Genomic DNA, 12,775 nt, shown 5'->3' on the forward strand with positions numbered 1-12,775 from the left:
ATGACCTTCGGGTCACAAGTTAAAAAAAAAAATTTAGCAAGCATGAACATTTTCATATACAAAGTTCTGACTTTCACAAGACCAAGTGACCTTGGATAAATCATTTAAATTCCCAGGGGCCCAGGCAAATCTGTTAGATTATAAACTGCAAAACAATTGCTAATCTGCATTGTTAGAAGTTTGCAATAAAATCACAGATCCAGCAAAAAGGATGTTAGCATTGACACCTACTATCCTGCTTAATTAACATTGTCCCTATCTGAAATTCCTTTTGTTCTTTTGCATATTTTTAGATGTTTCATTGTTGCTCTTTTCTTTCTTTTTCTTATATATTATTATTTCTGTCTCTGCTTTCTTTTCTCTCCTCAAATAATAAATATAATCAAGCAAAAAAAAAATAGGACATTAGTTGTGTCTGAAAATGTTTCATCTCAGAATCCTGTACCCAGAGCCCCTCACTTGTTTCAAGATGTGGGAAGCATTATACATCGTTAGTTTAGAGGTGTGATTGGGCTTTACATTATCAAAGTTTTTAAGATTTTTGAATTTCTTTTCCTTTGCTATATTATTATAGTCATATATATTTTTCTCCTGGTCCTGCTCACTTCACATCAATTCATGTAAATCTTCCCAGGTTTCTCTGACACCATTTCCTCCATCTTTTCTTTCAAGCACAATAATATCATGTTACATTTGTTTTTGATATTTTGTTCAGACATTCCCCAGTTGATGGGCACCCACTTAATTTCCAGTTCTTTGCTACAACAAAAGTACTACTCTAAATATTTTTGTATGTATAGAGTCTTTCCCCTTATCTTTGAAATCTTTGGAGTATATGCCTGATAGTCATATTGCTGGATCAAAAAAAATTTGGAGAATATTGTTATCAACCAGATAATCAGTTGACTGAGAAATATTTCATGATTTCATACTTAAATGCATAAATACTCTGAAATATATCATATAGATGGATTAAAACTATCTCTTTAATGGAATATTTAGTTTTTCTTGATAAACATTTAGTTTTTCTGGATAAAAACATTTTCTTGAGATAATAATTTGAATGTATTAATATGTCAAAAGAGCTATAATTTCATTAATGTAGATACTCCTTACACCATACCTTACATAATATTTGTAAGTTACAGTGACTTAAAAAAATTAATTACTCAATGATCAATCTTCTAGTGATGAACTTCTGGGAACTTAGGAAGATGGGAGTTCATAGTTAAAACCTTTTTCTTCAGAGAGGTAAGACCTGCCAGAGCTTGTGCTGCCTATTGTCATAGCCTGACATGTATGACATAGTAATACTTTGAAAATTCAGAGTAATTTGCAGGATAATAAGAGGCTTCAAGAGGAGTATTTCATTTAGGACTTGGTATCATGTGAAGTTAAAATACTTAATACTTGGTTATTTTTTAAACTCTTAAACTTTATAATTATATAATGAATTATATTAAACTTTTAAAGTCTAAACCCTTTACTTTGAACCAGTTTTGTGGATACATACTTAATAACTATGATCAAATAAATGTAATGGTGTGGTTCAATGGCCAATGGTACTCTTAGTACTGTGACACTGGCACAGTTACTCTGTAATTGGACTCTGAGTCCTCAAGACTCAAGCCAGTGATTGTATTATTGAAGATCTCTATTCCTTTCACAAAAAGGTCATGGTTTAACCAACAAAAAATGCATTATTCTGGTTATTTATATGCTCTCTTTACATTTAAAATCTGTAGACTATTCATTATACGTTGTCATAGTTAGTATGTACCATGATACCAAAACATTTTTTCTTTATCTCTCAAATAATTTGTTTAATCATACTATAAAATGATGAAAATCTAGGCTCAAAAAAGTGCTTTTAGGGGGAAAGAGGAGAAATATAACATTTCTGTTAGCTTTTGTCCCCTCCCTTTGACTCCACACTTTTAAGAGCAAATATGGAATTGTTTATTTTCCTTTTCAGGAGCAAATCTAAAGTTTAGAAAACTTTTCAATCACTGTAATAGTTCTTTTCTTGTAATATAATCTTGGTTTTAGATTTCCAAAATAATTTATACTTTTTCCCCTCCAAAATTGAAGAATAATGTAGTGTAAGACCATGATAATCTAACAGGAACACTTTAAGGATTATATATTACAATTCCATTTGCACTTTTAAAAAATGTATCTTGGAGTTAAAAAATTTGTACAATGGGGAAGAGCTACAGTGAATTCCGGAAAAGCAACATAATACACCATCTACCACAATAAGCCCCAAATGAGTGCATGAAATAAATATGAACTGTCTCTTCACTTTAAAAAGAAAATAATGGAAGGTCTCTTGTGCAATATTGGCTAAGGGATGAGTTCTTTACAAAGATAAAAGTGATTATAGAAGATAGAGATAGTTTCAGTTTTATAAAAGCTTTTGCATTTGTAAAATTGAATATTCCAGGTCGGGGGAAATCTTTATAGCAAATATCTGAAAAACGCTTGATTTACAAGATATTCATGGATTTGATAAAACATACATAAGAACACAGTAAAATTTGCAATATTTCTAAATTCATTGAGTTTGCTTTTACAAAAGATTTTCAATTTTGTGTAATCAAAATTGACCATTTCTTTTATCTCCATCTTTATCTTTATCCCTTGTTTTGAAAAGAATTCTTCTGGTCACAATTGTCCAAAAATATTTCCTTCCATTATCCTTTTTTAAAATGATGCATGACCTTTTTCATTTGGAGTTTATTAGGACATATGGTATAAGATATTGCTCTTTCCATAACACAGTGCTATGCAAATTTTTTTACCTCAAAATGAGACTCGTAAAAGTACAAATGACATTATCCTGAGAATATACTGCTTTTATGGTGATTATAAAGTGCACTTCATGCTCATACTAAGTTTCTTGCATTCTGTGTATATTATTCAATTATAGGAATAAGTAAAAATGAATACCAACCCTGGAGTCAGGAAGATCTGAATCAAATCTAGCCTCAGACACTTACTAGCTGTGTAATCCTGTGCAAGTCACTACTTCCTCACCAAATGATACTTTTAGTACCATGACAGTGGCACCAAAAAAAAAAAAAGGCATAAGCAAAAAGTATTGTGGAAATCTAAAGTGTTCAGAGCATATTAATGATCAGTTTTCAAAAGAGAAGTTTAATTTATCAACAACTTTGAGGGAATACTCAAAAAAACAGGAGAAATGCAAATTAAACAACTCCAAGGTTTTATGTTACATCTATTAGGTTCACAAAGTATCTAAAAAGTAAAAAATGGTCAATTGGCAGGACTATGTGCAAACAGAGACACTATTAAATTATTTTTGATGAAAATATAATTTGGACCAACTATTCTGGAAAATAAATTGGATTTTACCTAAAAAGTCATGAAACTCTTTAAATCCTTTGAATCAACAACACTAGGCTCATATTCTAAGGGGATAAAGTATAGAGGAAAATGTTCCGTAGATACAAAAATATAAGTCCTTTTTTGTTTTTTTTGTAAATACATTTCATTCCTATGTATAGCTTTAACATCACCTAGATTTCCCCTGAATCTCTCTTCCTTTCTTCTTACAGGAGACTTTACTTGTAACAAAGAATTTCCTTTAAAAAAGAAAAGAGGAAGAAACTAAAAAAGTGAAAAATTAGACAAGTACATTCATTCTTTCCACACATGTGGATACTTGCCCCACTTCTGCAAAGGTGTGTTTGGGACTTGTCTTCTATTTCTTCTCTGTGACCACTCTTGGTTTTTGTCATTTACAACATACACTTTTTTTTCTTTGTAAGGGCTTCATATAAGTTTTATTTTTATTGTTGAGATAAATATTTTCTCCCTCCAACCCTTCCCTCTCCCTACCCTAGGTTAGCAAATAATCTGATATAGGTTGTACATGTACAAACATACCACATTAACTTTTGTTTGTTTTTTTTGGTTGCTCTTTGCATTTATGTGTAGTCATTGTGTATTTCTTGGTTCTGTTTACTTCACTGTTTATCAATTCATGCAAATCTTTCCATATTTTTCTATTCATGATATTTATGATTCTTGCAGCACAGTAATATTCCTTAACATTAATATACCCTATAGTTTAGCCATTCCCCCAGTTGATGGGCATTTTACTCATTTATTTTTAGACCTTTGAAATTACAAAAAGCATTTGTATAAAAGATTTTGGTATATTTGGAATTTTTGTTTTGTCACTGACATCCTTGGGGTATATATGCCAAGCCAATGGAATCTCTAGGTTAAAAATAATGATCATTTAATACACTTTTCTACATAATTCCAAATTACTTTCCAGAATGTCTGTACTAATTCATAGCTTCCCCAGCAAAGCATCAGTATTTCTGTCTTCTCTTCCAACATTGACCATTTTTTTTGACATCTTTACTAATTGACTGGAAAAACTTCATAGATGCTTTAATGTGTTTTTCTCCTATTATTAGTGGGTATTTCTCTTATACTGGGGGAACATTCTTTGATAATTGGCTAAGGGAATGCAACTTTTTTTGAGGGCACCTTTATGGGGGAAATAGCTTTTGGATGTATACCTTTCTGGTGAGGGTGCTTGTGTGTGTGTGTGTCTGTGTAAGAGGATGCATATATTTATTAATATATATATATATTTTGAATGAACAGTTGTTTTGTAGTAGCAAAGAAGGGAAAACAAAGGAGCTGCCTATCAATTGAGGAATAACTGATAAAAATGATTTATAAATATAATGGAATATTATTGTTCAATAAAAATAGTGATTATGAAGAAAAGCTTGGGAAGACTTGTATGAACTCACATAGAGAAGTGAGCAGAACTATATGAGTAATTTACATGGTGAACATAATAATAATAATAATATTGAAAAACTTCAAAACTTTGATTAGTGCAGTGACTGACCAGTCATGGCTTCAGATGAATTATGGTGAAACATGGCTCTTCTTTGGTAGAGAAGTGGTGAACTAGAGACATGAAATGAGGCATTAAGTTTTCACATGTGACTAAGGTATTAATTTGTTTTGCTTGACTGAATTTTTTTTTTTTTTTTAGATTTTTCAAGGCAATGAATGGGGTTAAGTGGCTTGCTCAAGGCCACACGGCTAGGTAATTATTAAGTGTCTGAGGTCGGATTTGAACCCAGGTACTCCTGACTCCGAGGCCGGTGCTCTATCCATTGTGCCACCTAGCTGCCCCCAACTGAATTTATTTCTTACAAGGGAGGAAAGTTCTCTGGGACTCAGGAAAAGTGACAGTGATATTAAACTACAAAAAAAGGTGGGGGAAGGCAATTAATAATTTTTAAAAGAACACTTGATTTAGAATGAGAATACTAGTGTTTCTACAACTTACTATTTCTGAGAACTGGAACCTATTTGACTCAATTTAATTGTCAAATAAGGAATGGACAAAGATGGTCTCTCAAGTCCCATTAGATCTTACAGCAGGAAAAAAATTTTTTTATGGAATATTTGATCAGTAACATAATGAAGTCTGGGTCTCCTGATTTGAATCATTTCAGTGAGGTATAAATTTTTTGTTACTTTTAAAGTCTGAGGAATTAAGGGTCAGGTTCAGGTTTGCTGCTACTTTCAGTTGGACTTAAGTCATTCTTGTTACATGTTACAGCCTCTGAGCAGCACTTCACTGATAGAGGGTTACTGTTGGGCAGCACATCTAGTAACCATGCATTTTTTGGTGGATGCTCCAAGAATGTTTGAAGGAGACAAAGGGAAGATGGATTATAAGAAAGGAAGGAGACAAAGCCTGGCACTGCTAAGGGCTTTACAATTATCTCATTTCATTAGAAGTTACTCATCCAAGTTCCCCATTTATACTTTATTTTAGTGAACATGATCAGAAGAGGCTGGTAAATGAACCCATGAGTCTTATTTGAATCAGAGAGATATGAGGGTTTTCCCTCATTACTTAATAGTGTCCCTTTTCTCCCTCAAAAAAGTTTTCATTTAAATATCTTAGGTGTTTGTTGTGTAGTCTTCTAAAATATTTTTTTCTTGAAATTGTTTTCCTAATTTGTGTGATTTATGTTTTCTCCTAATTAATTAACAAATATTTAGCATTGACTGTTCAACAACTTAAACATTTACTAGGATAGGAATATAAAGATACAAAAATAAAGATACATTAATGCAGTGTTTAAATTGTTGATGACTTAAAAAGGAAAAACAAGATATTTTTAAATATGCAAAAGGCATTAAGGGACTAGACTAGGATAGTGATAGTGGTTTTAATAGAGAGATGAATGCAAGAAGATAGAAGTAAACTTGGCAAATGATTGGATATGATTGAAGTAAATGCAAGCTTAAATAAAAAGTCAAATATGGAAAATTTAAAATATTTATTTTCCATTTACATGCAAAGATAGTTTTTAACATTCATCCTTTTGCAGGCTGTTGAGTTCTACATTTTTCTGCCATCTCCCCCTCTTCCCATGGCAGCAAACAATTTGATATAGGTTGTATATTTACATTTTTAACATATGGATTAGTCATTTTGTGAAAGAAGAATTGGAACTGATGAGAAGAAACCGAAAAAGAAAAAATATGACAAATATTAAGGAAAGGTATAGAAAATGTCATATTTGAAGAGGGGAGAACTTTTTTTTTGCCTACAGCGGTCATGAAAAGCTTTCATGGAGGTGATGGTATCCCTGAATTAGACCTTGAAGTAAGGGAGGAATTTTAAGAGGCAGAGAGGACCTATAGGAATCATAGAGGATGAATTGAGCAAAGGCATGGAGACAAAGTCAGTGAGTAGTCTGGTCTGACCGGAACATAGAATTTTTAAAAGATAATTTGCAAGAGACAGTTTTCTAGGTTGGTGGGAACCAGATTGTGGATAGCCTTGAATATTGGGCTAAATTTATACTCCTATTTAGCTGGCACTGCTGAGCTTCCGAAGATTTTTTGAACAGAGGAATGCATTAGATTACTGTTGTGTTTTTTTTTATGGTGAAGAAGAATGTAAGAGACTGTAATTACTATTGTAATAGTAAGTAGGCCTAGAGCAGTGAAGGATGCAGTTGAATAATAAGATTTGATCTTATTCAAGCAACCAGAATTAACACATGTGAAACAAACAGTGTAGTCCCAGCAGAAGACATTTATATATGGTGTGTTAGGAATACTATAGGGGACAGGCATCTCAAATTCTAAATTTGAACTTCATCAGTACTCCATTCCAGATCCCCCATGTTATATAGGGCCTTTAAGTCAGATAAATATACAACAGGATTTTTGCTTGTTTTGTAAGTAACCAGAGTAACTAGTTTTTCAGTAACTAGAGCTAGAAATAAAAAGGATTTTCTAGTTAATCAGAAGATGTGATTACAATTTCTTAGTATTCTACTTGATTTAAATGTTACTGGAACTAGGTTCACATAATCGTTTTTCAATTGTATTTACTCTGATTTGAAAAATGTGTAGGAAAAATGAATACTTTTAAAGATATTTTTAGTACCATTTTTTTGTCTAGCATTTAGGAGATGAAATATCAAATTGTTTTAAGATAGTAATTTTAGAACTAGAAAGGATCATTAGAGATAATCAAGTACAATCCTTTGATTTTAAAAATAAACTGATTTTTTCATAGCTGTCAGTCCTTACAAAATATATGACCACAATGCTGACTTTTTTAAAAAAAGTAATGCTTCTGTACTGTGGATCTTTTCTGAGGTTGTTATATAATACTTTTGTTTCAAGCCCTGTTTTGAACTTTTAACTACATTTGTCTTCAATTGGAGCAATTATTGTATATTTACTACTAACATTATTATTATGTTCACCCTTGTGTTAAACTTAACAGGTAAACATTTTCTTTTGTTTAAAGGGGTGATTAAGTTTGTGCAAGCTCTGAAACCAACAAGTGAGCTAAAATTTCAGACAGCAGTTGAAGCCAGTCCTTTCCTGGAAATGGTCTGAAGTGAAACTAAGAAGCCTTATACTTGGAGAGAACTTAATTATTAATCAGAAAGACCTGTATAGAAAGGTGACAGTATCATTAGGGAAGTAGCTTGTTAATCTATCCTTTGTGCTTTTGAAATTGTAAGTTTAAGAATCTAAGCTAGTTACCCTGTCAGTCTACCAATAGACATTTCTATAACTGTGACTGATGAACTTGACAAGTGAGAATTCTAGATTAATGCTTCAAAATTTCTTCAAATATTTGTTGAGTACTTACTGTGCCCAGAGCGTTTTCTATCTGACACATTGTTTTTTTGCAGGACATGGTGCAAAGGTTAAGAGAACTGGTCCTGCAAATTTACATGTGGTTTGTGTCATGACTTCAGTAATTTGTAAATTACCTGCCATTCTTTTCTTGGAGACCTCAATTTTCTTTTTTAATCCATTATCCTTACTCCTAAATAAGTATAGTTATTTATCTTGCTATGTTGTCTGTATTGAAAGACATTCATTAAAGCCTAAAAACTATTTGAATTGTCCTTGCCCTAACAGTAAATTTTTAGTTAATTATCAACTCTCAGGAAAAACACCTAAGTCACCTTTACAAATAGCATTATTTAAAAGTGAGGTGGAGTTAAAATTAATTTCTAGATAACTTGGATTGCCCTTGATATTTCTTAGTATTAAATGGACTAGAAAGATTTAGTTAATTCCTAGGTTCTGGGATGTCTTAGGCAGTAATCTTAAATTTAGTATTTTAGGTAATTAAGTGTTTCACTTGTGCAAATGATATGAATACTAATTATAAAATAGTAATGCAAAATCTGATTTTTTTTTTAAGCAGAAAAGATATAAGAAGTTACAAGGTAGGGGCAGCTAGGTGGCGTAGTGGATAAAACACCAGCCTTGGAGTCAGGAGTACCTGGGTTCAAATGTGGTCTCAGACACTTAATAATTACCTAGCTGTGTGGCCTTGGGCAAGCCACTTAACCCTATTTGCCTTGCAAAAACCTAAAAAACAAAACAAAACAAAAAAGAAGTTACAAGGTAGACTGTAAGTAGAGTTGTAATAAGAAATTTTCAATTTGGAAGTTTTTACAAAGAGATTGGGTTATACTTTTTTATTTATCTCTTATAAGCTACAATTTGAGGTAGATTTAAGCTTTTTTTGATCCAGAGTCACATTAACATTTTGTGACCCAAAAAATTTATCAAATATGGTAAATTATTTACATCTACTGGAAATTAGGTTGCATGTGTACACATGCATACAAACACACACACATAGCATATGTAATCACACACTCTTCAGCTGCCTAGGAATGTACCCCTGGCCTAAGATGGGCATGGGGGCTTGTTTGTCCTGAGTCTACAAGAGTTCTGGATGCCCTAGTTCTAAGTCCTTGATATTTTGGGACCTTTGAGAAGTTAGTGCAATTTTTTTTTTAAATTTAAGGTGATGGAGTTAAGTGACTTGCCCAAGGTCACATAGCTAGGCAATTAGTAAGTGTCTGAGGCTGGGTTTGAACTCAATTCCTCCTGCCTCCAGGGCTCTATCCACTGCCTTACTTAGCTGCCCCCAAAGATAAGATACTCCTAAGCCAACTCTAGCTTTTTGCAACTCTAGTTGCAACCAGGAGCTTGTTTTGGAATATGAAGCCCAAAACCTGTATTCATGAGATTTTGGACCCCCTAATTGATTCTTTTTGGGGGGGGGTTGCAAGGCAAATGAGGTTAAGTGACTTACCCAAGGTCACACAGCTAGGTAATAAGTGAGGCTAGATTTGAACTCAGGTACTCCTGATTCCAGGGCCAGTGCTCTATCCAGTGTGCCACCTAGCCACTTCCCTAATTGATTCCTAAATGGTTCACTCCTCTAGACATGGATGTCTAGAGTCTGGACTGGCAGCAAATAACATGATTCATCTTTATATAGCATTTCACAGTTTACCTCACAATGACCCTATTAGGTAGATACTTACACTTATTATTATCATCATAGGATCATGAATACTGGAAAGGACTTTTAGTGATCATGTTATCCTGATGTCTCATTTTTAAATATGAGGAAATGGAGGCCTAAGAGAGGAAGTGACCGATCCAATCCCACATAGGTCAGTAAGTAGCAAAACTGGGATTTGAATGTGGGCCTACTTGTGTCAAATTTGGTGCTCTTTCCACAACCATGTTGCCTTTTGTTTATACACATGAAAACTAAGGATCATGCAATCACATAATTTGAATACTGGAAGTGATCTCAGTGTCATCTGGTCTAACCCATACATAAAAAAAAATCTTTACTACAAAATACCCAACAAATGAGGTGGGCCACTCCATTTTCATACATTTCTAATTTGGGGGAAGTTTCTCCTGATGTTAGGCCTAAATTGGCTTCTTTACAATTTCCATCCACTACTCCTGGTTCTGATTCTGGAACCAAACAGAAGAAATTTAATCTCTTCTCCAGGCTAAAACATCCTCAGTTTCTTCACCTAGTTCTTATATTAAATACATTTGCCATCTTGGTTGTTCTCCTCTGAGTAACTCTTTAGCTTATGAACTCCTTTAATCAGAACTAAATATAATATTCCAGATGAGGTCTGATGACAGCAGAATACAGTGGGAATTTCATTTCCCTATACCTAGAAATTATACTTCTTTCTAGAGCCTAAGGTTGTGTTAGCTGTTTTGGCTAATGAATCACTCTACTAACTCATTGATCTTACAATTCATTAATCCTTTTGATCTTTTTTTCAGAACTGTTAGTTGACTTGGCTTCCATCATCCTTTTAATTTGTGAAGCTTTTTGTATCCAGGTGTGAGATTTTACATTTACTCTTATTGAATTTCATCTTTTTATATTCAGCTCAGTGCTTTAACCAGTCAGGCATGCTTTTGAATTTTGCCATCCAGTACTTTAGCTATACTTCCTAATTTGTCCTCATCTGCATATTTTGACGAGCATGCAATCACTTCATCCAGTTTATTGATAAAAATGTTAAATAGGGGGGCAGAGCCAAGATGGCTACAAGAAAGGATCAAGTCTTAGGTGCTCTTTGATAAAACTTCTAAACTAAGGACTCTAACTAAACTTTCGAGAGACAGAACCCACAGAGGGACCCAGAGAGGCAGTTCTCCTACTCAAGGTAACCTGGAAAAGAGCAGAAAGGCTCTGCTCCCCAGGGTCAGAGGGGTGGCCTGCCAGAGGGGCGGCCCACCAGAGCAAAAGAACTTCAGCTTCCTGGAGGCAGCCCCAGGGAGCTGGGAGCCCTGGCTCACAGCATGGGGGAGTCTCCTGAGCTACACCCTGGTGAGCACTGGGCACAAATTGGGTAAACAGCAGGGGACCTCTGCCAGAGCAAGCACGTGGAGCCCAGCCCTCAGGGCACACAGCTAACAAGTGGTCTTTTTGGCAGCCCAGATCCAGGAACAGAAGGAGGCCAACCCGGTAAGCAGGAGCCTCCAGGGCATGAGCCCATTGAGCTGAGGGAGGGGAGTGAAGAGAGACTGCAGAGCTCTGTCCTCTGCCCCTGGAACAGGACTCTGGGGCTTTGAACACATTCAGATCCTGATTGCAGTCTAGGCCCCCACACAGAACAGCAGCTGCCCCCTCCACCTCAGGCCCGTGGCAGACTGGAGTGCATATGGTTATTCACACACCAGGAGGGAGGATAGAGCCTCACACACTGAGACCCTTGTGGGAGTGCCCCCAAAAGCTCAGGAAGCACCCCCAAAACAGGCTTAGGCTGGGAAAATGAGCAAGCAGAGAAAAAAAGAGGAACACCATTGAGAAATACATTATCTATGATCCCAAGAAGGATCAATATACTCACTCTGAAGATGAGGAAACACAAGCTCCTGAATCTAAAGACTCCCAGAAAAACAGAAACTGGGATCAGGCTATGACAGAGCTCAAAAAAGACTTTGAAAATCAAATGAGGGAGTTAGAAGAAAAACTGGGAAAAGAAATGAGAGAGATGCAGGAAAAACATGAAAATGAAGTCAGCAGCTTAGTCAAGAAAATCCAAAAAAATGCTGAAGAAAACAGCATGCTAAAAACCAGCTTAGGTCGAATGGATAAAACAGTTCAAAAAGTTATTGAGGAGAAAAAATGCCTTAAAAAGCAAAATTGGCCAGATGGAAAAAGAGATAATAAAATTCTCTGGCCAATCTTTCAGACAAAGAATTGAATTCAGGGAGATTGATGAATTTACCAGAAATCAGGAATCAATACTTCAAAACCAAAAAAATGAAAAATTAGAAGAAAATGTGAAATATCTCATTGAAAAAACAACTGATATGGAAAACAGACTTAGGAAAGATAATTTAAAAATTATTGGAATATCTGAAAGCCATGATCAGGAAAAGAGCCTTGACATCATTTTCAAAGAATTACTACAGGAAAATTTCCCTGATATTCTAGAAGCAGAGGGCAAAAGAGAAATAGAAAGAATCCAACGATCCCCCCCGAGAAAGAGATCCCAAAAAACCAACCCCTAGGAATATTATAGCCAAGTTCCAGAACTCCCAAGTCAAAGAGAAAATATTACAAGCAGGCAGAAGGACAGAGTTCAAATATCGTGGAGCTGCAGTCAGGATCACACAGGACTTAGCAGCAACCACACTGGAAATTCGTAGGGCTTGGAATATAATATAGCAGAAGGCAAAAGAGCTTAGAATGCAGCCAAGAATAAACTACCCAGCAAGGTTGAATGTCCTCTTCCAGGGAAAAAGATGGACTTTCAATGAACCAGGGGGATTTCAAATGTTCCTTTTGGAATGGCCAGAGCTGAACAGAAGGTTTGATCTTCAGATACAGGACTCAGGTGAAGCATGGAGATTGGAGGAGAGGGGG

General features: G+C 34.8%; 1 protein-coding gene and 1 long non-coding RNA gene across 4 annotated transcripts in view; one reads left to right on the forward strand and one right to left on the reverse strand.

The window, feature by feature from the left end:
* Positions 1–12,775, forward strand: part of LIMA1 (LIM domain and actin binding 1) — a 125,621-nt gene that overhangs the window by 2,392 nt on the left and 110,454 nt on the right. For 2 of the 3 annotated variants that reach the window (XM_074225938.1, XM_074225937.1), the window contains one exon: positions 9,923–10,034. The exons of the other annotated variant lie outside the window; for it this stretch is intronic. The gene's annotated coding sequence lies outside the window, so the exon portion shown is untranslated. Of the gene's footprint in view, positions 1–9,922; positions 10,035–12,775 lie in introns of those variants that run through there. 3 annotated transcript variants of the gene reach the window in all.
* LOC141514828 (uncharacterized) lies at positions 4,905–9,802 on the reverse strand. The gene is made up of 3 exons (XR_012476124.1): positions 9,668–9,802; positions 8,198–8,270; positions 4,905–4,962 (listed from the first exon to the last, which is right to left on the reverse strand). It is a non-coding gene; the product is annotated as an uncharacterized LOC141514828 (long non-coding RNA).

The sequence above is a fragment of the Macrotis lagotis genome, chromosome 2 (genome assembly GCF_037893015.1).
Source record: "Macrotis lagotis isolate mMagLag1 chromosome 2, bilby.v1.9.chrom.fasta, whole genome shotgun sequence".
NCBI lineage: Eukaryota > Metazoa > Chordata > Mammalia > Peramelemorphia > Peramelidae > Macrotis > Macrotis lagotis.